This window comes from Phaseolus vulgaris, chromosome 5 (assembly GCF_051622355.1).
Source record: "Phaseolus vulgaris cultivar YP4 chromosome 5, ASM5162235v1, whole genome shotgun sequence".
NCBI classification, from domain to species: Eukaryota; Viridiplantae; Streptophyta; class Magnoliopsida; order Fabales; family Fabaceae; genus Phaseolus; species Phaseolus vulgaris.
Window position 1 is genome coordinate 20,154,722 of NC_143502.1, and position 25,722 is coordinate 20,180,443.

General features: G+C 37.2%; 1 long non-coding RNA gene across 2 annotated transcripts; it reads right to left on the bottom strand.

Annotated features, from left to right (window-relative positions):
• Positions 1–1,248: 1,248 nt before the first annotated feature.
• Positions 1,249–3,043, bottom strand: LOC137835262 (uncharacterized). Of its 2 annotated transcripts, XR_016521082.1 has the most exons (3): positions 2,739–3,018; positions 2,115–2,633; positions 1,249–1,467 (listed from the first exon to the last, which is right to left on the bottom strand). It is a non-coding gene; the product is annotated as an uncharacterized LOC137835262 (long non-coding RNA). The 2 variants fall into 2 exon arrangements; XR_011085057.2 differs by lacking the exon at positions 1,249–1,467 and having other exon boundaries at positions 1,901–2,633; positions 2,739–3,043.
• Positions 3,044–25,722: the final 22,679 nt, after the last annotated feature.

The window sequence follows — 25,722 nt, forward strand, 5'->3', positions numbered from 1 at the left end:
CAACGGCTTCGACAAGATTCTGGCGAGGTGGCGACGATGGCGGCTCTGGCGAGGCGGTGGCTGGAAAATTCAGTGAACAGTGAGTTCACTAATAAAAATTGAATCCTAACCCTATGCTCTAGATACCATATTAAAGGGAAAAGAATAAGGTAAATCCCTTGTGTATATTGAACATATAGGGTTATGTTTATATAGGAAAACAAACATATGGGCTATGCCCATTACATAAATATGAAATATCAAAATATATCTATAATATCTCATAATATCTAATAATAGCTAACTGTCTCTATTAGTCTTTTAAAGACTAATTTAAAATATAAATTAGTAAGTAGATAAAACCTTGGTAGTTAATTTAGATAATAATTTAGAAACCAATTTATAAATTTTTATTAATATTAGAAACCACTTTAGATACCAATAATTTTTTAGTCTCTAAAATAGTATCTAATTTAGTCAATATAGTGACTAATTATTTTTTGTCTCCAAATTTTATTTTTATTTAATTATTTTATTGTATTGGCATGAGAAAGGATTGGTAGTTCGCCACTCCTCCTCAACCAACTTTTTCCCGATAGCCAACTCTTCTCAAGTATAAGTCATTTCAATATGACTTTTGATAGTTGCTGTTTTGCTGTCAAATTAAGATGATTCCAGCATAAACATGTCAAATACTAGAGAGATGATAGTATAATTGTGGTCAGATGATCCCAAGTTGTCTCCCAACTAATCCAATAGGGAAATCAGTAAATCAGTGTTTAGAATCTATCTGCACACTACAAAAAAAAGTGTATATTGTGGCGGTTATTTTCGTATAAACTGGCGTTTATAACCGCCACAATATACACTTGTGGCGGTTTCCCAAACCGCCATAGAACTGGCCACCACAAAGTTTAATGTGGCGGTTTTACGCTACCCGCTGCAACACCCGCTACTTTAAACATAGTGTAAGTAGTGACGGTTTTTATATGTAAGTAGTGTCAGTTATAACTGTCGCAATTTACATTCATTGAAGAAGATTCTGGCGCCATAATATATGTAAGTAGTGACATTTTTAACTGACGTAATTTTAATTCTGAATAAATAAAATTTAACCACTTTTTTAATCTATTTTATTTCAATTATAAAATTTAACCACCACTTTTTTATAATCTATTTTATACAATTATAAAATTTAACCACTACTTTTTCATAATAAAATAAAATAATGTATAAAGTTATAATCATCCATGAAAATTAAAGCACACATAATAATGTTCAAAAGTTTATATGTAATTGAAAATTAAAACGCATAAAAAGTTCATACATCCGTAATCAAGTTTAAAGTTACAACACATAATTGTTCAAAAGTTCATACATCCCTAATCAAGGTTAAAATTAAAATAAACATCCCTAATGAATTTTGCTTCCAGCACTTGATCCTATTACTTGATTAGGTGATGGAGCACCACTTCCATAATCCGATGTCTGAAATAAATAAGTTTAAGTTAATGAATTTGTATGTTTATAATTATAAAATAAAAGACATCAATAAATATTTAAATATATTAATACCTCATTGGTGGATGCATAAACCAAATTGTGCTATTTTATTTTAGCAATAAATAAAATGAATTAAAAGGGACTAGGGATGTCGCAATGCTTATAGAACAACTAAAAGATCTTCTTCAGTAATACCCAATCTTAACATTCCAGCACCTCATTAGTCATCTATAAAATTGCTGCTCTGTTATTTACATTATTAGGTTATTTATATATTGTTGTTCTATTATCAGTCTTAATCCTATGAAATTCTCTTTTTAAATATTTAATACAGTGACATATATATACTTACAACTCCGATTCAAGAATTCTATAATCATACTTAAACAACTCTATAACGATTAGTTTACGAGTTCACTGATAAACTAAATCTAACAAGTACATAGATACATACATGTATGAAAAATAGAATGGATAAACACCATAAAATGAGGGCATGGAGATAAATGATAAACTTAGTTTACATTATAGAGGTGGCAAATACTGAAATAAGAAAGAGAAGAGCACGTGATTAGATGAGGGTACTGGCGGAGGAAGAATGGGATACAACTAATGATATGTTGCAAACTTACACTTCTCAAGCTAGGAGTTTGCACCAAGGCTATTGAGCAAATTATCCAAAGTATTCTTTTTCAGCAAATTAAGCTCCCATTGAGCTCGTACTTCTTCCCTTGCAGCCCCAAGCAACAAATTATCATGTGATATAGAAGTCTTGGTACAACTCTATAGCAATATGCTTCCAGTTTCCAGATCAACTCCATAAAGCACCTGGAAATGATAGAAAATTAAATGTAAGCAGAACAACATATAATAAGGGCAACAAATAGTGCCATTATTCACCCCCATTCTGGAGAATCTTCTCCTATTCCTCTTCATATTACCTTGAACCCTTGACATTTTTCTCATTGAATCATGATTTTGAAGTTTGTTAATCCTCTGTACACGTGTAGAAAATTTAGAACCCTCCCATGTACTTTTTCCTTGAGAGGACAAGGGGGTTTCCAAGAAGATGATGGAACGATGCGGCAAATTTCATATGGCTCAGCCCTGGACCGAATTCTTGATATATATTTCAAAGTATCTTGAAACTCCTGGATAAAAATGAGAAGTTAGAGGTGTGATTTTCTGATAAAGCCAACTGAACTAAGCAGAACAATGGTATGGACAGAAGTGAATTCAAATGTACTGCACAAGACCTCTTTAGTAGGGTAGAAATCAGGAGCATCCTCAATATTTGGCCTATGAGCCTTTTCTGGTCACCAACTGGCAATAACTTGTCAGAAACTTCAACTGTCAATTACTCTTCACGCAAGAGAGATACCCAATAACACCTATTTTATAATGAAGTAACTCATATAATATATGATAAAATCATTAATTTAGTCATATAGTTAATGTAAACTAATTACTAATACTCAAATCACAGCTTGAAGTGTCACTACGATTTTGATCGTTTTATTACAATGTTATGTTAATTAGTTATTTGGAAATAAGTATTTAGAAGTAATGATGTGATTCCACTAGCCATATAGAGAATGATTCTTGACATTCTTAGGAATCACCTTGAGTTGGACATTATAGAGGCACTTTTCTTAGAGTTGGATCATTGTTCTAAGACAAGAACTCACCAAAAACTAGTACCAAATCCCAAACTCATTTGGATGTTCCACATATTGTCAAATTGAACCAACAAAAAGATGTAAAACTAAGAAGTACCGAACAGAATTGCATAAGAACACATTTGAACCGAACAAAGTGAAAATTAAAAGGCAAGAACAGAACATAGGTGCTGGAAAAACAGAATAGCCGAACCAAACAACAAGACAACAAGCTTAGACCAAAGAATTAACAAAGAAGAAAGGAAGGAGAGAAGAAATGTTCATGAAGATGGAAGGATGATGGATGATCTCGCCACTAGAAGTGTGGAATGCTCCTAGATGAGAGTGATGCCGCCACTTGAGGACTCCATTGATCCATCAAGATAAGACTAGAGAAGAAGGCTCAAAGCTCTCCAAAGTTCACTCAAAATTTGAGTAGAGTTTTCTTAGATTAATTCCAATTTGAATTTTACAAGGAGAGCACCTCTATTTATAGCCTAAGGTGCTGAAAAACAAAGCTAAGAGAATTCAAAATTCCCTCCTAAAACTATTCAAAATCGGCGCCTAATCCATGCATGAGGAAGGTGTGACTCTTTCCTTCACTTTGGCACCTCCTATTTTACTCCTACACCTATCTACTAATACACCCCCCTAAAGCTCCTAACTAAAGCCTAAAAGATGCTTTAACAATAGAGGTTTCTAATGTTTCCCTCTAAGCACCTTTCTAAACAATATTTATTTAATACTTGGCCTTGCCCTTCATGGGATGGACTTTGGGCTTTTGTGGGCTTTGGCCTTCTTGGGCTTGGGCTTGGGCTTTATCTTTTGCAAAGATTAACAAGAAAAACTTTAAATATGAAGGCGAATGATCTTGTTCTTCATTATAAAAAGCCACCTTTAGTTGATTCTCATCACGAGTGGTAACTAAGCGATACTTTATAAAAGGGGCTTGAGGTCCCAGGTGAAGGTACGCAATTCTGAATACACTTTTTGAATACTGAAACTAGTTGTTTCTTATTCTTTGATATACCCTTACTGACTTGAGCATCGGAGTGCGAACGGTCGTAAGGGCGCCCTTTGTCTCTACAGGTAAGGCCTCAAACAACCAAGAGAAGTGCAGATTCCATAGGAAACAAGCGGAGCCTAAGCTAGTCATCGGAGTCAACCGGTAACCAAGTCAACTGTTAAGAACAACAATTAAGGTAAGATGATGAACAACACGGAATAAGAAAGAACACAATAAAATAAAAGAAGATAAGGCACACTTAGCTCTTGAAGAACAATGGCTCTAGATACCAAATGATGGATTGTGCCTTCATGACCGAATTCTTTGATTCAATTTTGGAGAGGATTGGCGGAAGCTTCAATGCAGGAGGCGTGCAAGGAAGCTCACATAGAGCTTGTGGTTTCCTTGGAGGTGCATGCTAACTATGGAGACTGATAGGTGAGGCCTAATCACTTCAGCTAGGTGGAGAGTTGAAGACTAAAGTGTTTATCTTAAAGAGGCAAGACAAAAGTGAGAATTGGCTCAATATTTTGGCAACAATTTCACTCATTCATTAATCTTATAAAATGAGAGCCAAGCACCTCAATTTATAGGAGAGTGGACTAAACATTTTGGAGCTAAAATTTGAAAATTCAAAATAAAACTCTCCAATGAGAAGGTGACATGTGGAGTCATGCTTTCCATGTTTAGCTCACACCTTCCATGCTATATCCTCTACACTTCTAGGTTTCCTTGTGGACGTCCATGTGCTCCATGCCAAGGTGATTTTCATTCTCCAATATACCCTAGAAGTTTTAGGGTTACATTGGGATCAAAGAAGCCCAATTGTTACCCTAACTAATCACTTTTAACTCTAACTAGTCATATTTTACTATTGACACAAATACAAGCCCAAAAACCTATGCTACTTGGACCAATTATTCAATCCAATTATTTTATGCTACTAGGCCCAATACATAGCCCATGAAATCCTAAACAATTGTATACAATTTATTTAAGCTAAAGCTTGGCCCATAAATAATGTTGATCAATCAACAGAAACTCAGTCTTCTTGTGTTCTTCTGGCCAAAGCTCTAGTTTATGTTTTGATGACTTGGAGGTCTTCTTGGATATGTTTGCACATTCCTTCACCCTAGAGTTTTCCTCTTCATTGGGCCTACAAAAATAAACAAAAGCCCAATTAGACCCATATTTGCAATTAAATCAATAAACAACCTCCAGGTCTTCATCCTCCTTATTATAGGGTTGTGTGTGGCTGGACGATTTCCATCACTAGTAACATATTCCAATCTATCCAATTCCTACATTATTGATTAGCTATCCTAGAGTTATAGAAATTAAGGAAATATGGGGCCCAAGCATGTCTCACATATTCTATGGCAGGCAAATGTAGTGGGCTCTCGTTCGTAAAGAACTGCATTAAAAAATATTATTCACATTAATTAGTGTTAAGATACATATATGTTAAAGAATTATAAAGGATAATTTAAATATTATTATATCTGCTCCTAATCTCATGTAATGCCTGCACTTATAATAGTAATCATCCATTGCATAAAGCAATAGCCACACTCGTAGCCTCTCGGTTGTCTATTACACTATAATTCAATAGAAATTAAAAGTTAATATTGATAAACAATGAAAATAGAAAAACAAAAATTACAAACCTTTAGTGTCAACCACTTCTGATTTTGATAATTTGAATTGGATCGATCATTGAGGATGTTATATCCATGCCATGAACTTATTAATACAAAAAACTACGTAGTAGACGCAATTAAGTTTATAGTGTAATTACGTACACATCAATTATATTCTTCAAATGTGTGGATGGCTTCTTGTGTAGGGAAAAAAACCACACAACAATCTTATCAGCCGTGGATAAGACAAGTAAGTTTCAGTGACCCCTATATCATCCATGAAAAGAGTTAGTAAATATATAAAACATGAAATAGTAATAAGTGATGACTTATAATTGAACTTACTCATTAATATAAGGGCAAAGATATATTTGTTTTCCTCTTTTCCCAAGGTGTTAGTGATGTATGACTAGGTTTCAAATTTTCTTTGCTCTAATCATATTAATATAATAGGGATCCAAGAATCCATAAACATCTTGATTCCCTTCATTGATAGAAACTGCAGACAAATACCTACAAATTATTAGTTAAAGCAAAATCAATAATAATTACACATAAAGTAAATTGAAATATAGGTAAAGATACTTGCATCATAAAAAATTGAATTATATTTATATTGACCTTCTGGTCTCCAGCTACAAATTCTAACAAATCTAACATGTAGTGGCATGTAAGTGTCTCTTTCAAAACACGTATCATCCCACAAAATGTCCATAGGGTTTTGACCAATCTCTTTAGCGGTTGCAGCTAAGGAAGTTATAGGATCGTCAATGGGAACCTCATGCTTCTTTTTAGGACTTGGTTTCCGACGAGGTTTCTACAAAATATAGAACATTTGTATTAAATTAGATGTAATATATAAATATAAATTAATATAATAAAATGAAATTATTATCGGAGGTTCTGGTATAATTCGAATGAGGTGTCTAGGCAGGCTATGAATGTCTAAAATGTATCAGCCACAATTGTTACCTCATTTGAAGGTAGTGGAACATGAGCATCACCTATTTGTACTTTTTCACCGTTACCTTCACCACATCATGGGAGAGAGGAACGTTATGTAAGGTGGTGGCCTCTTGATAAACTTTTCCAATGGCCACCACTTGAGGAAAAATGTCGCCCTCTACCAAAAGCTCACATTGACTTATTTGGCCAATGACATCCCCCCCTGATGTTGTAGGAGTAGTCAACTCCCCTTTGTTCTCTTGGGAGCAAGACTAACATGCGACTCAGCACAATGTTTTTGATATGGAAACTCATGTCATAACTCTAGCTGCACGCGTTCAATCTCTTTTCTCATCTCCTCCATTAATTCTTGACGTATCTTACTCTTCAGTTTTGCTTTGATCTCTGAGGCGACGTAGAAGGATGAGTGTCGTGGTGCAGCTTCGAAATAATATTTAATTCCAACCCCTTTTCCAGCTGCACGTACACGGCCAGTGATACGACCCAAATCCATAAGAAGATGACCATGGATGCCAACCTTGAAGGGTCATCTCAACAAGCAAAAGAAGATACCGTTAATAGAAGGAATGGTCAAGGACCAAAACACTTGAAGTTCTTCCTATTAGTGTTCTTAACATTGAGGCCCAAGCCCAACAAAAGCCCAAACCCAAACTGAGGCCCAAGTCCAACACATAATTTCATAATCCATCATGCCTCAGAAGATTACTAAGAGCAAGGGCACAAGCATTAGTAGATGAGCTTCAATTGATGTCTCTATTTGTAATTTCTTTAGAGTAATTTTAATTAGAACATAAAAGGGAGGTGTAGATAGGAGTTTAGGGCTTATGAGAAGAAGTAGCAAAGTCACACCTTCCATGTGACTCACTTAGGCTCCAATTTCAAAGGCATTTCAATTGAATTTCCCACCCATTTTCATTTTGAAATCCGGCCTCTAAATGCTATAAATAGAGGTGCTTGGTTCATGTAAAAACACATTGAATTTGAAGTAAAGTTACTATACACAATTTGTGTGAGAGTAGTGAGAATTGTTCTCCTAACCTAGTCTTATCTTTTTCTTTTCTTTTTTTCTTTTTTCTTTTTTATCAGCAATAACCTAGTCTTATCTTGTGAGTACTTTGGGAACTCTCAAGTGGAGGCAACATCACTTATCTTGGAGTCTATTCATCTTCCAAGTGGTGTGAACCCCTTCCCTTGCTTCAACCACATAAGTTTTCCTATATCATTCATCTTCTAATTCCATTTCCATTCCATATCAAATTCTAAACATGTCTTGTTCATTTGTTTTTGTTTTCAATTGGTAGAATTGTGTTGTTTCTTGAATCTAATTGGTTGATTTGTGTTGTTTGATGATTTAAATCGGTTCATTGTCCTTTAATTGTGTTTCTATTCGGTTCATATTAATTGTGTTGTATTCTTGAATCCGCACCACTAATTGTCATACATTCATCACCTATACTTGTGTTTTTCCTTTGATCTTTGGAAATGAACCTTCACATATACTTAACACTTATTAAGTTAATGTTTAGTGGGGATTTTCCTTGGATTTCTCACCTTAATTTCTTAAGAATTCAGATCCTAATTCTAAAAAGTGTCACCTAATGAATCAACCTAAAATCAACTCACATCAACCAGGGTGCTTAGGTCGTCCAATTGCTTCAACCAGGATATCTTGACGACCTTGAGGTACAAAATTACCTTGCGAGTTTTGCTCAACATGGGAATTCTGCAAGATACCAAAATCATATAAGTTATTAATATAATTAATGTTTTAAAATAAATTTAAAAGAGGATAAAAATAACTTACAATTTTTTCTGAGACTATCTGTGATTGCTCATAACTATATGCACCCGACTTTTTAATTCAAGCCATCTTCTTTTTTTCGTGGCAGGAGGTGATGGAGGTTCACTAACCCCTGTATCAATCTCAAACGCAGTCCCCTATCTAGATTGCTCATTTTCCATCAGCAATGATTGTTCATTTTCCATCAGCAATGATTGCTCATTTTCCATCAACAATGATTGCTCAAACTTTCGATACCCCGAACGAGACATTAGGTGCGGGGTAACATTCTTTAATATTGTGACTTAAGCTTTCTTCTGACAATCCTGTCATCAATGAAAAAACAAAGTGAATCAAATAATATTAAGTTATTAATGTTATTTTCCATAAATAAAATAGTTAAGCAACTTCACTTACCAACCACACTTCAGATTCATGGTTTTGACAAAAAGACATCATGTATCTTCATCAATATTAATGTACTTTAAACAAGGATTTTGGCCTTTATAGATGCCAAAAACATATTTCATCGTCGGTGTTAACTTAAACTGATGGAAGTTAATGCATATATTAGATATAATCTTTGATCTCAACGGTTCCACATTATGGATCTCAAAATGAGTCTGCAAAATAATATCATGAAATTAAAATTGATCAATTAATATTAAAAAATATGATAATGATAATAATGTAAATCTTACAAGGACATGCTCCTAGAGCATGTTTCGATTGACCTCAGACACATCATCCCATGAATTAATCAATAGGACCAAAAGCCACGACAGTGTTGACGTCAATGTCGACAGGTGTCTTCTCACCACTAGCACGTCTCAATGAGAGACGCTTCAGTATAGTAGGTTCTCTGCTGGCTCGTCTTGAAGGAAGGATGGAAGACATCAAAGTTTGATCGTCAACCATATCTTTGTTAAAAAATTAGGTAACAAACATTAGTTAAATTGCATCGAAAGAAAATCATATAAAACAAATACATAAAGTTCTAAATTTGTATTATAAAAAATATTTCTCAATTTGTTACCATAATGGGTTGAATGTTCATATGTAAATTCCTTCACTGTGGTCTTTACGGGTTGCATATTCATCATCAACTATATCATCATCTTTATTCATTATCATTGGTGTGAATGAACGAGGGTCACCATTTTCAATATCATCAATAACCTTCCTTTGTTTTTTCCCGTGTAAAACGACATACCAATGTTCTGAAGTAAGTTCTTTGAAATAGAAAACCTGAGATGTTTGTTGAACCATTATAAATGGCTCATCTCGACAACCTATCTTTCGAAAGTCCACTAATGTGAATCTTGATTCATCAATTTTAACCTCACTCTTATTTAACCCATTTACACTCATTCTAGACTTAAAATTTTGCGAAAACCCTCTTTAAACCATTCACCCCCCCCTCTAGTTTAAAGCCATACATTCTAACATATACACCCTTCTTGCTTCCCGTCCTCTTGCTCGTCCTTCATCCTATCAACCTTCTTCTTGGCATTTTGTCAAACAGTTTTGCCAAATTTGTCATAAATCTGGTGTCACTACAGACGCATTTTGGCATCAGTATGATCCTCCTCCCACCACCTCCTTCAGTGTTAATGTTTCGGAACATACTCTGATCTTTGATAATGACTCGGCACCCTCCATTCTTGGTTCTCCTTCCACCATCGAAGACCCTTTGTCGTACCCCGGCACTAGTGCAACACACCATGTCACAAAAGACTCCAAGATCTTCATACACAAACAACCTTATCATGGTAATGACACCTCAAGCTAGGTAATGGCCAAGGTATGCATATTTTACATATTGGGTGTGCTTCATACATTGCTCCTCTCTCACACACTGTTTCAAACTTCATAATTTGCTACGTGTTCCGGCTATTACCAAAAATCTCATTAAATGTTGCTCAATTCGCCAAAGACAATAACGTTTTCTTTGAATTCTTTCTAACTTTTGCAACGTTAAACATCAGGTAACTCAACATATTTTACTTCGAGGAGTCATTAAAGATGGCCTTTATGTGTTCCCTCCCTCCACTAATCTCACTGCTTGCACTATTAAATATGCTTCCTACAAACCCACGATTCCTACTTTATAGCTTTGGCACAATAGATTTGGTCATTGTAATTTCTTTGTTGTTAAACACATTTTGAATAACTGTAATGTTGCTTATTCTTCTACCACACGATTTTCTGAACCCTGTATACATGGAAAGATTCATCAACTTCATTTTCATAACTCTGCTTCACAATACACTGCACCGTTACAATTGGTTTTCATTGATATATGGGGTCCTACTCCTGTATGTGCTTCCAATGGTGCTCGCTATTATATTTCCTTTTTAGATGCTCACACTAAATACACATGGTTATTTGAGACAACGCACAGCAACCAGTAGATGACTAAGGACACATCAAGCACTTCACAAAAAGGTCAGTCATCTCAGTATACAAAGTCGGACCCCACCAAACCATGAGAAAGCATCAGCAGAAGAAGAGCAAGCTATAAACTATAATATCAAAAGTTCTTCCTTCTTGTCTTTCCACAAAAGAAAAGTTATGTAAATAAATTGGGCTCACTTTAGGGGTCGAAATAGAAAATAGGCTAAGAATAGGTCCATATAGCATAATAGGGGGTATATTTATCAAATTGGGTCTATGACAAGTCCGTTAGGGTTAGAAGGTAGCCCTAACTTCTAGAAGGTAGGACTAAGGGGCGGCATTGACTTAGTCAATGACCTAGGTCACCCCCTTCTTCAAGACTTTTAAGTCCCTCCCCAACTTGCCCACCAAGACACCCATTCTTATAAATAAGGTGTCTTGCCTCATATATTAACACATTAGAGATTTGAAGAAAAGAAACTCTACTTGAGTGAATTTGTGAGTTTGAGTACTCTCGGTTTTATCCGGGTCTTATCTTGAGTAAGTGATATCTCAAGTGGTGACTCTTGCACCACTCATCTTGGAGTTCATCTGCTCCAAGTGGCGGCTCTTGCACCACTCATCTTGGAGTTCGTCTGCTCCAAGTGGCGTAACATCTTCCATTCCCTAAGTTTCCTTTGTCTCTTCATCTTTTCCGTTTTTAATTCCTTTTGCTTCCTTTTTGCGCCATCTTCATCTCATCTTCATTCTATTATCTTCTTTTAATTTTGGTCCATATCTTGTCATTTTCTTCTTGTTATCTTTTAATTTTTGCCCTCTTTGCATCATCCACACCATATATCTGTGTTTTTCTCTTTGACCTTCTGAAGTGAACCTTCACACTTACTTAACCACTTGGTTAAGTTCGTGTCCAGTGGGAATCTCTTAGGGTTCTCACCTTTAATTTGCTAAATCCCAAAATCATAAACAAAAGTGAAACCTTTAAAATGTGCAATCTAAAATCAACTCACGTCATTATTTCTCTTGCATAATAAATCTCAAGCGCTAAATTCTCTCCTTCGTTTCAAAATGTTTGCGGAAACTCAAACAGGTTTTAAACTTCGTTCTATTCAAATTGATAATGCAAAAGGTATTCATATGTTTTAAACATTTTACCGAAACATATGGTATTCTTCATCAGTTCACTTGTCCTCACACCCATGAGCAAAATGACTCTATCGAACGCAAGCATGGGCACATTTCTAATATGGGCTTAACCCTTTTTGCTTTTGCTTTGTTACCCGTCAATTTTTAGGGTGAAGCCTTCACCACTGCCATGCATATCATTAATATTCTGCCTTCCCCTATTCTACAAAACAAATCTCCATATGAATTGTTATTTCACAAACCTCCTATATATAATACATTAAAAACCTTTGGGTGTGCCTGCTGCTTTAACCCTATAACAAACACAAGTTTGACTACAACCTCCTATATATAATACATTAAAAACCTTTGGGTGTGCCTGCTCCTTTAACCCTATAACAAACACAAGTTTGACTACAAATCTACATGTTGTCTTTTTCTTGGCTACGACATTAATAACAAAGACTATATTTGTCTATCTAACATTGTTAAGGTTTATATCTCTAAGGATGTTAATTTTCATGAAGAATTATTCCCTTATGATCTACCTGAATATAAGTTTCATCCTTTTGTTTATGATAACATTGCTTCTGAATGTTTGACCAAGCTATCAATGTTATTCCCTCCCCTGCTATTAATTCTTCTCCCATTCCCAAACCTAGTCTTGATTCTACTGTGCCTACTAATCCTAATCCTTTTTTTCGCTTTGCTGCTTCCCTTTTCCACTGATGTTGGCACTGTCAATACTCATCGTATGACAACAAGATCCAAGGCAGGTATTTTCAAACCCAAAACTTTTCATACTCACTCTGTTTTACAGTCACCAATTCCAACGTCTGTCGTTGAAGCTCTCTCTTCTCCTTCTTCGTTTCAAGCAATGACTGATGAATACACTTCTCTTCTCAACAATCACACTTGGTCCTTAACACCTCTTCTTGAAGGAGCTAAAGTTGTTGGACGCAAATGGCTTTTTATAAACAAATATCATGCAGATGGTTCCTTTCACCAGCACAAAGCTCGCCTTGTTGCCAAGGGATTCAGTCAAATAAAAGGGTGTGATTACAATGATACATACAGTCATGTGGTTAATCCTTCCACCATTTGGTTCGTCCTATCTCATGCGGTTTCTGCTAATTGGCCTATCCATCAAATTGACGTAAACAATGCCTTTCCAAATGGAGATCTTCAAAAGGATGTCGATATGAATCAGCCACCGGGTTTTGTGTCCAATTCTCCACATCTAGTTTGCAAACTTCACAAAGCTTTATATACTTTAAAACAGGCTTCGCGATCCTGGTTTCAAAAGCTAAGTACCACTCTCTTCAAGCTTTTGGTTTTCACTCTATCAAAAGTCACTCATCTTTATTTGTTCAGCTTCATTCCTCATACATAATCTTTATCCCAATTTATGTTGATGATATTATCATCACAGGCTCTTCCTTACAAGAAGTTCAAAATCTCATATCCAAACTCAGCCTTGTTTCAAACTCAAGGATTTTGGCCCTCTTCATTACTTTCTAGTGTCTAGGTTAATCGTCTTCCTAATGGTGATTTTCACTTGTGTCAGCATAAATATATAAATGATCTCCTTATAGGTACAAACATGCATGTTTCTAAACCTCTACCCGTACCCATGCAAACTAACCTTCACATACGGAAAGATGTGTCATCGGCAATGCATGATCCATCCATGTCTCGATTAGTTGTGGGAGCTCTTCAATATATCCTCGTCACATGTCCAGAGTTGTCCTATGCGGTGAACAAGGTGTGTCAATTTATGCACAACCCACAAGAGCATCATTGGAAGGCAGTAAAACGCATTTTACGTTATCTTGTTGTTACTCGCTCTCATGGCTTGCTTATTCAACATAGCTCCTCCACAGATGTTTGTGTTTTTAGTGATGTTGACTGGGGCAGCGAGATTGACGACAAGAAGTGATGGAGATCAAGCTCAAGTGGACATGGAGGCCAATCATCAAGAGCAAGAAGAGGTTGAGGCTCAAATGGAGGACGCCCATGGAGGTCAAAGCCCACCTCAAAGGCTTACAAGAAGCATGTTCAAAGCTTTAGGAGCTAATGGACGATTATTTTCTCTTTTTGTAATTTCTTTGTGTGAAGGTGCTTAAGAGGGAAACATTAAGAAACCTCTTTTGTTAAAGCATCTTTAGGTCCTTTGTTAGGAGTATTCGGGGTGTGCGTTAGTAGATAGGTGTAGGAGTAACTAGGGAGGTGCCAAAGTGAGAGAGAAGGTCACACCTTCTTCATGACATAGTTGGCGCCACTTGCATTTGAATTTAGGGGGGAATTTTGAATTCATTTAGCTTTGCATTTCAGCACCTCTAGGCTATAAATTAAGGTGCTGCCCTTGTACATTTCAGATTTGAATTTTAATTAGAGAAACTATACTCAATTTTTGAGAGAACATTGGAGAGCTTTGTGCCTTCTTCACTAGTCTTATCTTGATGGTTCAATGGTTACCTCAAGTGGCGGCTTGCACACTTATCTTGGAGTCTCCATCCTCCTAGTGGCGTGATCATCCAACCATTCCTCCATCTTCATGAGCTCTCTCTTCTCCTTCCTTCTTTCTCTTTTCATATTCATGTCTTAGCTTGTGTTCCTTGTCTTTTGGTTCGGCAATCTTAATTTTTCAGCTGGCTGTTCTTCCTTTGTTCTTGATTATGTTCGGTGTTTTTTTAATTTTCCAGCATTTCTATTCAGTATTCTTGCCTTTTGTTTCATTTTGATCGGTTCATTTCAGTTTTATTCCATTTTGTTCGGTGCATTTGCTTTTCTTTCCAATTTAATCGGTTCAATTTGACAATAATTGGAACTTCCAAATGAGTTTGGGTTTTGGTACTAGTTTTGGTGAGTTCTTGTTCATAGAACCTTGATCCAATTCTATGATAAAGTGCCTATCTCATATCCAACTCAAGATGATTCCTAAGAATGTCAAGAATCATTCTAATTGTGCTAGTGGAATCATATCATGTGGTATCATGAGTTTAGGTGTGTTCTTGTTTAAATTTTGAGTTGTGTTGCACTTTAATTTCAAGAGCTCTTTAATTTCTGGCAATTTACGATTCTGTTTTTAGGCTTATTTGAGTTTGCTTGCTGTTTTAATTCTTTTGCCTATCATATGTTTGAGTATTTTCCTTTTTGAATCCATACAAGTTTTGTCTTAGTCTTGTTTTTCCATAATTGTCATCACTTCTTGTAGTCCTTTTATTGATTTTGTTGTTTCTTGCTTTAGTGTCATATAATTTTCTGAGATTGATATTGATCCTTTGTGCATTTTCTGTTTTAGAATTGAGTTCATACTTGTATTCTAGACCTATACAAGTTCATATACATCATTTTCCATTATGTCTTTGCTAGTTCAAAATTCTGTTTTTCATTCCTATTAGGATTCCTCTGTTTTTCTGAAAACGTGCTTACTGTTTTTCCTTATTGCAATTGATTTACTCACTGGAAAATTCTTAAATTCTGGATTTGTGATATTCAAAGTGTTAGAAAAGATTAGAAAAAAGAAGTACTCAAAAATTCAAAGTACACAAAAAATGATAAATAAAATACAAAAAGTGTACATGTCTGCCGAAAAAAATACGGTAATCTGGCAGCGATTTTGAAAAATTTATCTCAATTAATTGGCTTACTGTTTTTGCGTAATTCCAGTGCCATTTTTGAGCTAAGATCTTGAAGTTTCTGTGGTTAAAATTTAATAATCCAGTTCGCTCTATATCATTCCAGTTAAATCAGTGAACATCAAGCACAATTTGCATAAAAAATATTTTCCAGTAGCTAATTTTTTTGTTTTCTTCATCTACTCTAGTGCTTTTCTTTAAGTATTCTTTTGTGTGCCTACTTTCTCATTGAGTTCTTTAATTTTCTTGCTTGTCTTTTGTTCATTAATCTTTGAGTTTGTCAAACATCTAGTTTTCCTTTTGTTCTAGCCTTTCTTTGCTTATACTTTTTCTTGTTTGTCTTTCTTGCTTCATTGGTTTTGTTGTGGTTGGCTTTGAGATTTGTGTGCCTTGCTTTGACATCTTTCATTTGAGGATTCCAAGACCTCAAGATCAGATTGGTGCAAGGACATTATTTCTTTGAGAGTGACCTATTTTTCTGGCCAAATTCACTTCGGCAATTTCATTGCCAAACTCACTGTTTTTGCCAATTTTGTTTCTTGACTTGTTTGTTGTTTTTGTGTGTTTGCTGTTTTTTAATTGCAAATGGCTGGATTTTCAAGTGATGCATCTTACAAGCAACATTCTCCTTCCAAAGCTTCGGTCCTTGGTGAATTACATGAAGCACAACGTACAATTAGGCGTTTGGAAGAGAAATTGCAAAAGATGGAGGTGCAATAAGCTAGGCCATCTCCTTCTATCCATGATGAGCATCATTCACATAGACCTTCAACAAGAGCTTCTTCAAATGATTTTGGCCGTGAAGAAGACCATAGGAGAAGGAGAACTCCACCCCAATTTCATGGACATAGATATCACAACCAATATGGAAATGGCTTCTACCAAGATGCAAAGGCTAGGCTACCTTCGGTCAAGCTTCCTTGTTTTAATGGCTCTAGTGATCCTAATGTATATTTAGATTGGGAGACTAAGTGTGAACAAATATTTGAGATCCATGATGAGCACAAGCTTAAGCTAGCCACCTTAGAGTTTAGTGATTATGCCATGAAATGGTGGCATGGTGTTGTAAAGGACATTATCTATCACAAGGGTCCTCCCGTGGACTCTTGGAACTCTTTAAAGGATCACATGCGCGCTAGATTTGTGCCCCCCACATTTTAGGAAAGACCTCATGTTGAGACTCCAACGGTTTCAACAAGGCACGCTAAATGTGGATGAATATTATAAAGAGCTAGAAACGCTTGTGCTTAAAATTGAATTAGAGGAAAGTGAAGAAGCTATGATTGCTAGGTTTGTGAGTGGTCTAAGGAAGGATATTCAAGATATTGTTGAGTTACAAGAGTATTCATCATTGGGTTCTTTAGTTCATCTTGCAATGAAGGTGGAAGCCCAACTTGCTAAGAAAAATTCTTTAAAAAATGCTCCCAATGATGGTTACTACAACAAGTCTTGGAGGAACAAAAAGTCTTTTTCTAAATTTCCTTCCAAAGATTCTTCTTTCAAACCCAAGGAAACTAAGCCATCTACTTCTAGGCCTAAATCACCCACTAGAACGTCTAATACTAAATGTTTTACATGTATGGGTTATGGTCACATAGCTGCTAATTGCCCTTCTAAACGAAGTATGTACATGAATGAAGGCATTGTAGTGAGTGAGCATGATTCGGATTCTCCTAAGCATTCATTGCATTCTAGTGCATCTAGTGGGGAAGAGATTGAATGTCCACTTGAAGGGGATTTGTTAGTTATGAGAAGACTTCTTGGTCAAGTTTCACAACCTTTTGATGAAAGTCAAAGGGAAAATATTTTCCATACAAGATGTCTTATTCAAAACAACATTTGCTCTTTGATAGTGGATGGGGGTAGTTGTGCTAATGTGGCTACTACAAGAGTAGTAGATAAGCTTGGATTGCCTACTATCTCTCATACAAAGCCCTATAAATTGCAATGGCTTAGTGAAGTAGGAGAAATAGTTGTAAATAAACAAGTCCTCATCCATTTCTCAATTGGAAAATACAAAGATGAGGTATTATGTGATGTTGTGCCCATGGAAGCCACTCATGTTCTTTTGGGAAGGCCTTGGCAATTTGATAGAAAAGTTTTACATGATGGCTTTACCAACAAACTTTCTTTTGAATTCCATGGTCACAAGGTTACTTTAAAATCTCTCTCTCCTAGAGAAGTCCATGAGGACCAAGTCATAATGAAGAAAAAAAGGGAGAGTGAAAAAGATAAAAAAGATAAGAGTTCTAAGCCTACACTCCTTGTGTCTAGGCATGAAATTGAAAGGGAAATAGTGGCTCATCATCCTCTTTTCTTAGCCATCCCTAGAACTCTTAAAGTAGAATCACTTGTTGATAGTCCTCATTGCTTGGAAAATTTGGTAGAAGAGTTTCAAGATGTGTTTCAAGATCCTCCAAAAGGACTTCCACCTTTGAGAGGGATTGAGCACCAAATTGATTTGATACCGGGCTCTTCTTTACCAAACCGTCCAGCATATAGGACCAATCCAAGTGAAACCAAGGAAATTCGCCAACAAGTTGAGGCTTTGATTGAGAAAGGGTGGGTTCAAGATAGCACGAGTCCTTGTGCTATGCCTATCATCTTAGTGCCTAAAAAGGATGGCACAGGGCGAATGTGTTCGAATTGTAGGGCCATCAATAACATTACAATTAAGTATAGGCATCCCATACCTAGACTAGATGATTTGTTGGACGAATTACATGGTTCAAAAATCTTTTCAAATATTGATCTTAAAAGCTGCTACAATCAAATCTGTATCAAACCGGGTGATGAATGGAAGATAGCTTTTAAGACTAACTTTGGTTTATATGAGTGGTTAGTTATGCCCTTTGGTTTAACTAATGCACCAAGTACCTTCATGCGCCTCATGCATCATGTTCTTAGACCTTTCATTGGTAAGTTTGTTGTTGTTTACTTTGATGATATTCTCATTTATAGCTTATCTTTGGAGGACCATAGGTTGCATGTTAGGCAAGTTTTAGAAACCCTTAGGAAGGAACATTTGTATGCTAATCTTGCTAAATGTATGTTTGCTCTTGATCATATAGAATTCCTAGGGTTTGTTGTGCGTTGCAAAGGGGGTCCATGTGATATGATTCCAGTAGCAAAGAAGAGAATGATTCTTGACATTCTTAGGAATCAACTTGAGTTGGACAATAGTTAGGCACTTTTTCTGTGAATTGGATCAATGTTCTAAGTCAAGAACTCACCAAAACTAGCACCAAATCCAAACTCATATGGAAGTTCCACATATTGTCAAATTGAACCACCAAAAAGAGATAAAAAAGCAAAAGCACCGAATAGAATTGAATAAGAACAACTATGAACCGAACAAACTGAATTAAAAGGCAAGAAAACTGAAAAGGAGTGCTGGAAATTAAAAGGCACCGAACCAAACACAAAGAAGAAGAAGAACAGCTGCTGGAAAAAGCAAATAACCGAACCAAAACTCAAGAACACAAGCTTAAAACATGAATAACAAAAGAGAAGGAAGGAAGGAGAGGAGAAAGCTCATGAAGATGGATGTATGGTTGGATGATCACGCCACTAGAAGGATGGATGCTCCTAGATGAGTGTGCAAGCCGCCACTTGAGGTAACCATGGAACCATCAAGATAAGACTAGAGAAGAAGGCTCAAAGCTCTCCAATGCTCTCTTAAAATTTGAGTATAGTTTCTCTAATTAAAATTCAAATCTGAAATGTACAAGGGAAGCACCTATATTTATACCCTAGAGGTGTTGAAAATCAAACTATAAGAATTCAAAATTCCCTCCTAAAAGCTACTAGAACCGGTGCCTAAACCCATGCATGAGGAAGGTGTGACCTTCTCTCTCACTTTGGCACCTCCCTAGTTACTCCTACACCTATCTACTAACGCACCCCCTAATACTCCTAACTAAGGACCTAAAGATGCTTTAACAAAAGAGGTTTCTTAATGTTTCCCTCTTAAGCACCTTCAACCAAAGAAATTACAAAAAGAGAAAATAATCGTCCATTAGCTCCTAAAGCTTTGAACATGCTTCTTGTAAGCCTTTGAGGTGGGCTTTGACCTCCATGGGCGTCCTCCATTTGAGCCTCAACCTCTTCTTGCTCTTGATGATTGGCCTCCATGTCCACTTGAGCTTGATCTCCATCATACTCCTCGAGTTGGAGAGAATTCGACCACGAATTCTGGAGACCTACAGAAAAAGGAGTTAGATCGCTGACATTAAAAGTATGACTACCTAAGAATGTATCAGGCATATCTAACTCATAAGCATTGTCATTAATCCTCTTGAGGATTTGGGAAGGTCCATCCCCACGAGGCATTAGTTTGGACTTCCTTTGAGTAGGAAAATGATCCTTCCTCAAGTGAAGCCAAACCCAATCGCCCTCATCAAACAACAATGCTTTTCTCCTTTTATTGGCAAGTTCAGCATACTTGCCAACCTTCTTCTCAATTCTCTTCTTGATGTCTTTATGCAAAGTTTTCACAAAAGAAGCCTTTTCATCCCCATCTTTGCACAAGACATCTCCAAGAAGGGGAATAGGAAGAAGATCAAAAGGTGTTAAGGGGTTAAACCCATAGACAACCTCAAAAGGAGAATGTGAGGTGGTAGAATTTACTACACGATTATATGCAAACTCAACATGGGGTAGTAAATTCTCCCACACTCTAGGATTCTCCGAAATAAAACATCTCAATAGTTGTCCCAAAGTTCTATTCGCCACCTCGGTTTGACCATCAGTTTGTGGGTGGCAAGTGGTAGAAAATAAAAGCTTAGTCCCAAGCTTGCCCCACAAGGTCTTCCAAAAGTGACTCAAGAACTTGGGATCTCTATCGAACACTATAGATCTAGGGATCCCATGCAAGCGAACCTGATCCTGCCTGTTGACCAGGACGCAAGAGCCTTGCCTCGTCAAATCTTGGATCGACTTTGCGCCGTGTTTGCTTCCGTCCTTCGTCTTGATTCACCTCAAGAACCTGCAAAAAGACAGAACGGCGCCGCTGCGGCCGATCACGCTCCGACGCCCAAGTCAGCGACTGAACCATCAAAATACTAAGAGAAAACTAAGAACTTCAGGAACCGTGCAAAATTCTCTCTCAGCGTACTTAGTTCTCGCAAGCGTAAAAGAAGTATTCTAAAACGCGCGTACCTCAAAAGTTAGTTAGGATTCCTTATATACCTGTGCATTTTCTCTCTCCTGACAGTTACACATCTGGACACGTGGCTCGTATCCAGCTGTACACGTGTCACCATCTGGAGCATCCTTGACTTGGGCGTCACTTCTTACTATTCAGGCTTATTCGACTAAGTTATCCATGCAAGGAGTAACTCGGTGTATAGCTGCCTTGGAGCGCGATCTCTTCTGTGTGGCGAGTATGGGGGTCTTCATACACACCTTCCCTGTGGTCTCGCCGGCCGCAATCATGATCTACTTCACTTGCTTCATCGTGCATGTTCGGGTAAGCTGTTCCCCGATCCCAACCTCTGGCTAGCTAGGGAGTGACCATCTGACGACTTCATCTTCTGCTTCGACAGCCTGGAACAAGCTTCCCTGATCCCTCGGCGATCTCCTCCTTTCGGCGATCTCTGATCACTTCAACACAAACCCGGTGACCGCCGGTTTAGGTGCGCTGGAGATCGGAGCACGCCAACTTAATAACTGGCGACTACACTAGCCCCCCGACTTCCTTCCCTTCTGCCAGTCAGGTGCCCCGTTCAACACGCCTATATAATAGCTTGCTGCCACGTCATCACTTCCAACCACCTGGGCGGTACACTAGCCCCCCAGTCTTAAGCGAAGACTTGTCCTGCGAAAAGACTAAGAGGTCACGTCAACATGATCAAGAGGTGTTAGGGGGTTAAACCCATAGACAACATCAAAAGGAGAATGTGAGGTGGTAGAATTTACTACACGATTATATGCAAACTCAACATGGGGTAGTAAATTCTCCCACACTCTAGGATTCTCCGAAATAAAACATCTCAATAGTTGTCCCAAAGTTCTATTCACCTCCTCGGTTTGACCATCAGTTTGTGGGTGGCAAGTGGTAGAAAATAAAAGCTTAGTCCCAAGCTTGTCCCACAAGGTCTTCCAAAAGTGACTCAAGAACTTGGGATCTCTATCGAACACTATAGATCTAGGGATCCCATGCAAGCGAACCACTTCTTGGAAGAAGAGGTTTGCAATGTGGCATGCATCATTCACTTTGTGGCAAGGAATAAAGTGAGCCATCTTTGAAAAACGATCCACTACCACAAAAATGGAGGCCTTTCCCTTTGATGTCTTGGGTAATCCTAAGATGAAATCCATAGATATATCTACCCAAGGCATTGAAGGGATAGGAAGAGGAGTATATAAACCATGGGGATGCATCTTAGACTTAGCTTTGCAGCAAGCTATGCATTTATCACACAAACTATGAACATGCTTATGCATATGAGGCCAAAAGAAATGTTCATGCAACACATCCAAATTTTAGCAACCCCAAAATGTCCCATTAAACCCCCCTCATGAGCTTCTCTAACAAGAGATAATCTAATAGAGCATTGAGGAACACAAAGACGTTTTCCTTTAAAAAGAAAGCCATCTTGTATAAAAAAATCTTTGTGTCCTCCCTTAAGACACTCTTGATAGATGAAAGAAAAATCAAGGTCATCATGATAGAGTTCCTTAATGTGATCAAAACCAAGATATTGAGAGCTTAAAAGATTTAGCAAAGTGTATCTTCTAGAAAGAGCATCCGCCACAATATTTACTTTGCCTTGCTTGTATTTGATCATATAAGGAAATTGCTCAATGAATTCCACCCACTAAGCATGCCTCTTGTTAAGCTTGTTTTGGCTTTTCAAATATTTAAGAGATTCATGATCACTATGTATCACAAACTCTTTGGGAAAAAGATAGTGTTGCCAAGTAAACAAAGCCCTAACAAGTGCATATAATTCTTTATCATAGGTGGAATAATTGAGATGACTTCCCTTCAATTTCTCACTAAAATAGGCTATGGGGTGGCCCTCTTGAAGGAGAACAGCCCCAATACCTATGCTTGAAGCATCACACTCAATCTCAAAGGTCTTAGTGAAATTAGGAAAGGCCAAGATGGGAGCATTAGTCAATTTTTCTTTCAAAGTTTCAAAAGCTTTTTGTTGTGCTTCTCCCCATTGAAAGACCACATCCTTTTTCACTATGTCATTGAGTGGTGCGGCAATGGTACCAAAGTTTGGGACAAATCTTCTATAGAAAGAAGCAAGTCCATGAAAACTTCGGACCTCATTCAAAGATTTCGGTGTAGGCCAATTTTAAATGGCCATCACCTTTGTTTTGTCCACATGGACCCCTTTGCAACTCACAACAAACCCTAGGAATTCTATATGATCAAGAGCAAACATACATTTAGCAAGATTAGCATACAAATGTTCCTTCCTAAGGGTTTCTAAAACTTGCCTAACATGCATCCTATGGTCATTCAAAGATAAGCTATAAATGAGAATATCATCAAAGTAAACAACAACAAACTTACCAATGAATGGTCTAATAACATGATGCATGAGGCGCATGAAGGTACTTGGTGCATTAGTTAGACCAAAGGGCATAACTAACCACTCATATAAACCAAAGTTGGTCTTAAAAGTCGTCTTCCATTCATCACCCGGTTTGATACGGATTTGATTGTAGCCGCTTTTAAGATCAATCTTTGAAAAGATTTTTGAACCATGTAATTCATCCAACAAATCATCTAGTCTAGGTATGGGATGCCTATACTTAATTGTTATGTTATTGATGGCCCTACAATCCGAACACATTCGCCATGTGCCATCCTTTTTTGGCACTAAGTTGATAGGCATAGCACAAGGACTCATGCTATCTTGCACCCACCCTTTCTCAATCAAAGCGTCAACTTGTTGGCGAATTTCCTTGGTTTCACTTGGATTGGTCCTATATGCTGGACGGTTTGGTAAAGAAGAGCCCGGTATCAAATCAATTTGGTGCTCAATCCCTCTCAAAGGTGGAAGTCCATTTGGAGGATCTTGAAACACATCTTGAAACTCTTCTACCAAATTTTCCAAGCAATGAGGACTATCAACAAGTCATTCTACTCTAAGAGTTCTAGGGATGGCTAAGAAAAGAGGATGATGACCCACTATTTCCCTTTCAATGTCCCGCCTAGACACAAGGAATGTAGGCTTAGAACTCTTATCTTTTTTATCTTTTTTATCTTTTTCACTCTCCCTCTTTTTCTTCATGATAACTTGGTCCTCATGGACTTCTCTTGGAGAGAGAGATTTTAAAGTAACCTTGTGACCATGGAATTCAAAAGAAATTTTGTTGGTAAAGCCATCATGTAAAACTTTTCTATCAATTGCCAAGGCCTTCCCAAAAGAACATGAGTGGCTTCCATGGGCACAACATCACATAATACCTCATCTTTGTATTTTCCAATGGAGAAATGGATGAGGACTTGTTTATTGACAACTATTTCTCCTACTTCACTAAGCCATTGTAATTTGTAAGGCTTAGTATGAGAGATAGTAGGCAATCCAAGCTTATGTACTACTCTTGTACTAGCCACATTTGCACAACTACCCCCATCCACTATCAAAGAGCAAATGTTGTTTTGAATAAGACATCTTGTATGGAAAATATTTTCCCTTTGACTTTCATCAAAAGGTTGTGAAACTTGTCCAAGAAGTCTTCTCATAACTAACAAATCCCCTTCAAGTGGACATTCAATCTCTTCCCCACTAGATGCACTAGAATGCAATGAATGCTTAGGAGAATCCGAATCATGCTCACTCACTACAATGCCTTCATGCATGTACATACTTCGTTTGGAAGGGCAATTAGCAGCTATATGACCATAACCCATGCATTTAAAACATTTAGTATTAGACGTTCTAGTGGGTGATTTAGGCCTAGAGGTAGATGACTTAGTTTTTTTGGGTTTGAAAGAAGAATCTTTGGAAGGAAATTTAGAAAAAGACTTTTTGTTCCTCCAAGACTTGTTGTAGTAACCATCATTGGGAGTATTTTTGAAAGAATTTTTCTTAGCAAGTTGGGCTTCCACCTTCATTGCAAGATGAACTAAAGAACCCAATGATGAATACTCTTGTAACTCAACAATGTCTTAAATATCCTTCCTAAGTCCACTCACAAACCTAGCAATCATAGCTTCCTCACTTTCTTCTAATTCAATTTTAAGCACAAGCGCCTCTAGCTCCTTATAATATTCATCCACATTTAGCGTGCCTTGTTGAAACCGTTGGAGTCTCAACATGAGGTCTTTCCTAAAATGTGGGGGCAAAAATCTAGCGCGCATGTGATCCTTTAAAGAGTTCCAAGAGTCCACGTGAGGACCCTTGTGATAGATAATGTCCTTTACAACACCATGCCACCATTTCATGGCATAATCACTAAACTCTAAGGTGGCTAGCTTAAGCTTATGCTCATCTTGGATCTCATGGATCTCAAAAATTTGTTCACACTTAGCCTCCCAATCTAAATATACATTAGGATCACTAGAACCATTAAAACAAGGAAGCTTGACCGAAGGAAGCCTAGACTTTGCATCTTGATAGAAGCCATTGTCCTAGTGTTGTCTTTCCCCTTGGTGATGATGTCTTTGTCCATGAAATTGGGGTGGATTTCTCCTTCTCCTATGCTCTTCTTCACGGCCAAAATCATTTGAAGAGGCTCTTGTTGAAGGTCTATGTGAATGATGCTCATCATGGATTGAAGGAGATGGTCTAGCTTGTTGCACCTCCATCTTTGGCATTTTCTCTTCCAAGCGTCTAATAGTTCTTTGTGCTTCATGTAATTCACCAAGGATTGAAGCTTTGGAAGGAGAATTCTGCTTGTAGGATGCATCACTTGAAAATCCAGCCATTTGAAATTAAAAACAGCAAACACACAAAACAGCAAACAAGTCAAGAAACAAAATTAGCAAAAACAGTGAGTGTTTCAAGCAAAATGCCGAAGTGAATTTAGGCAGAAAAATTTAGGCCACTCTCAAAGAAAT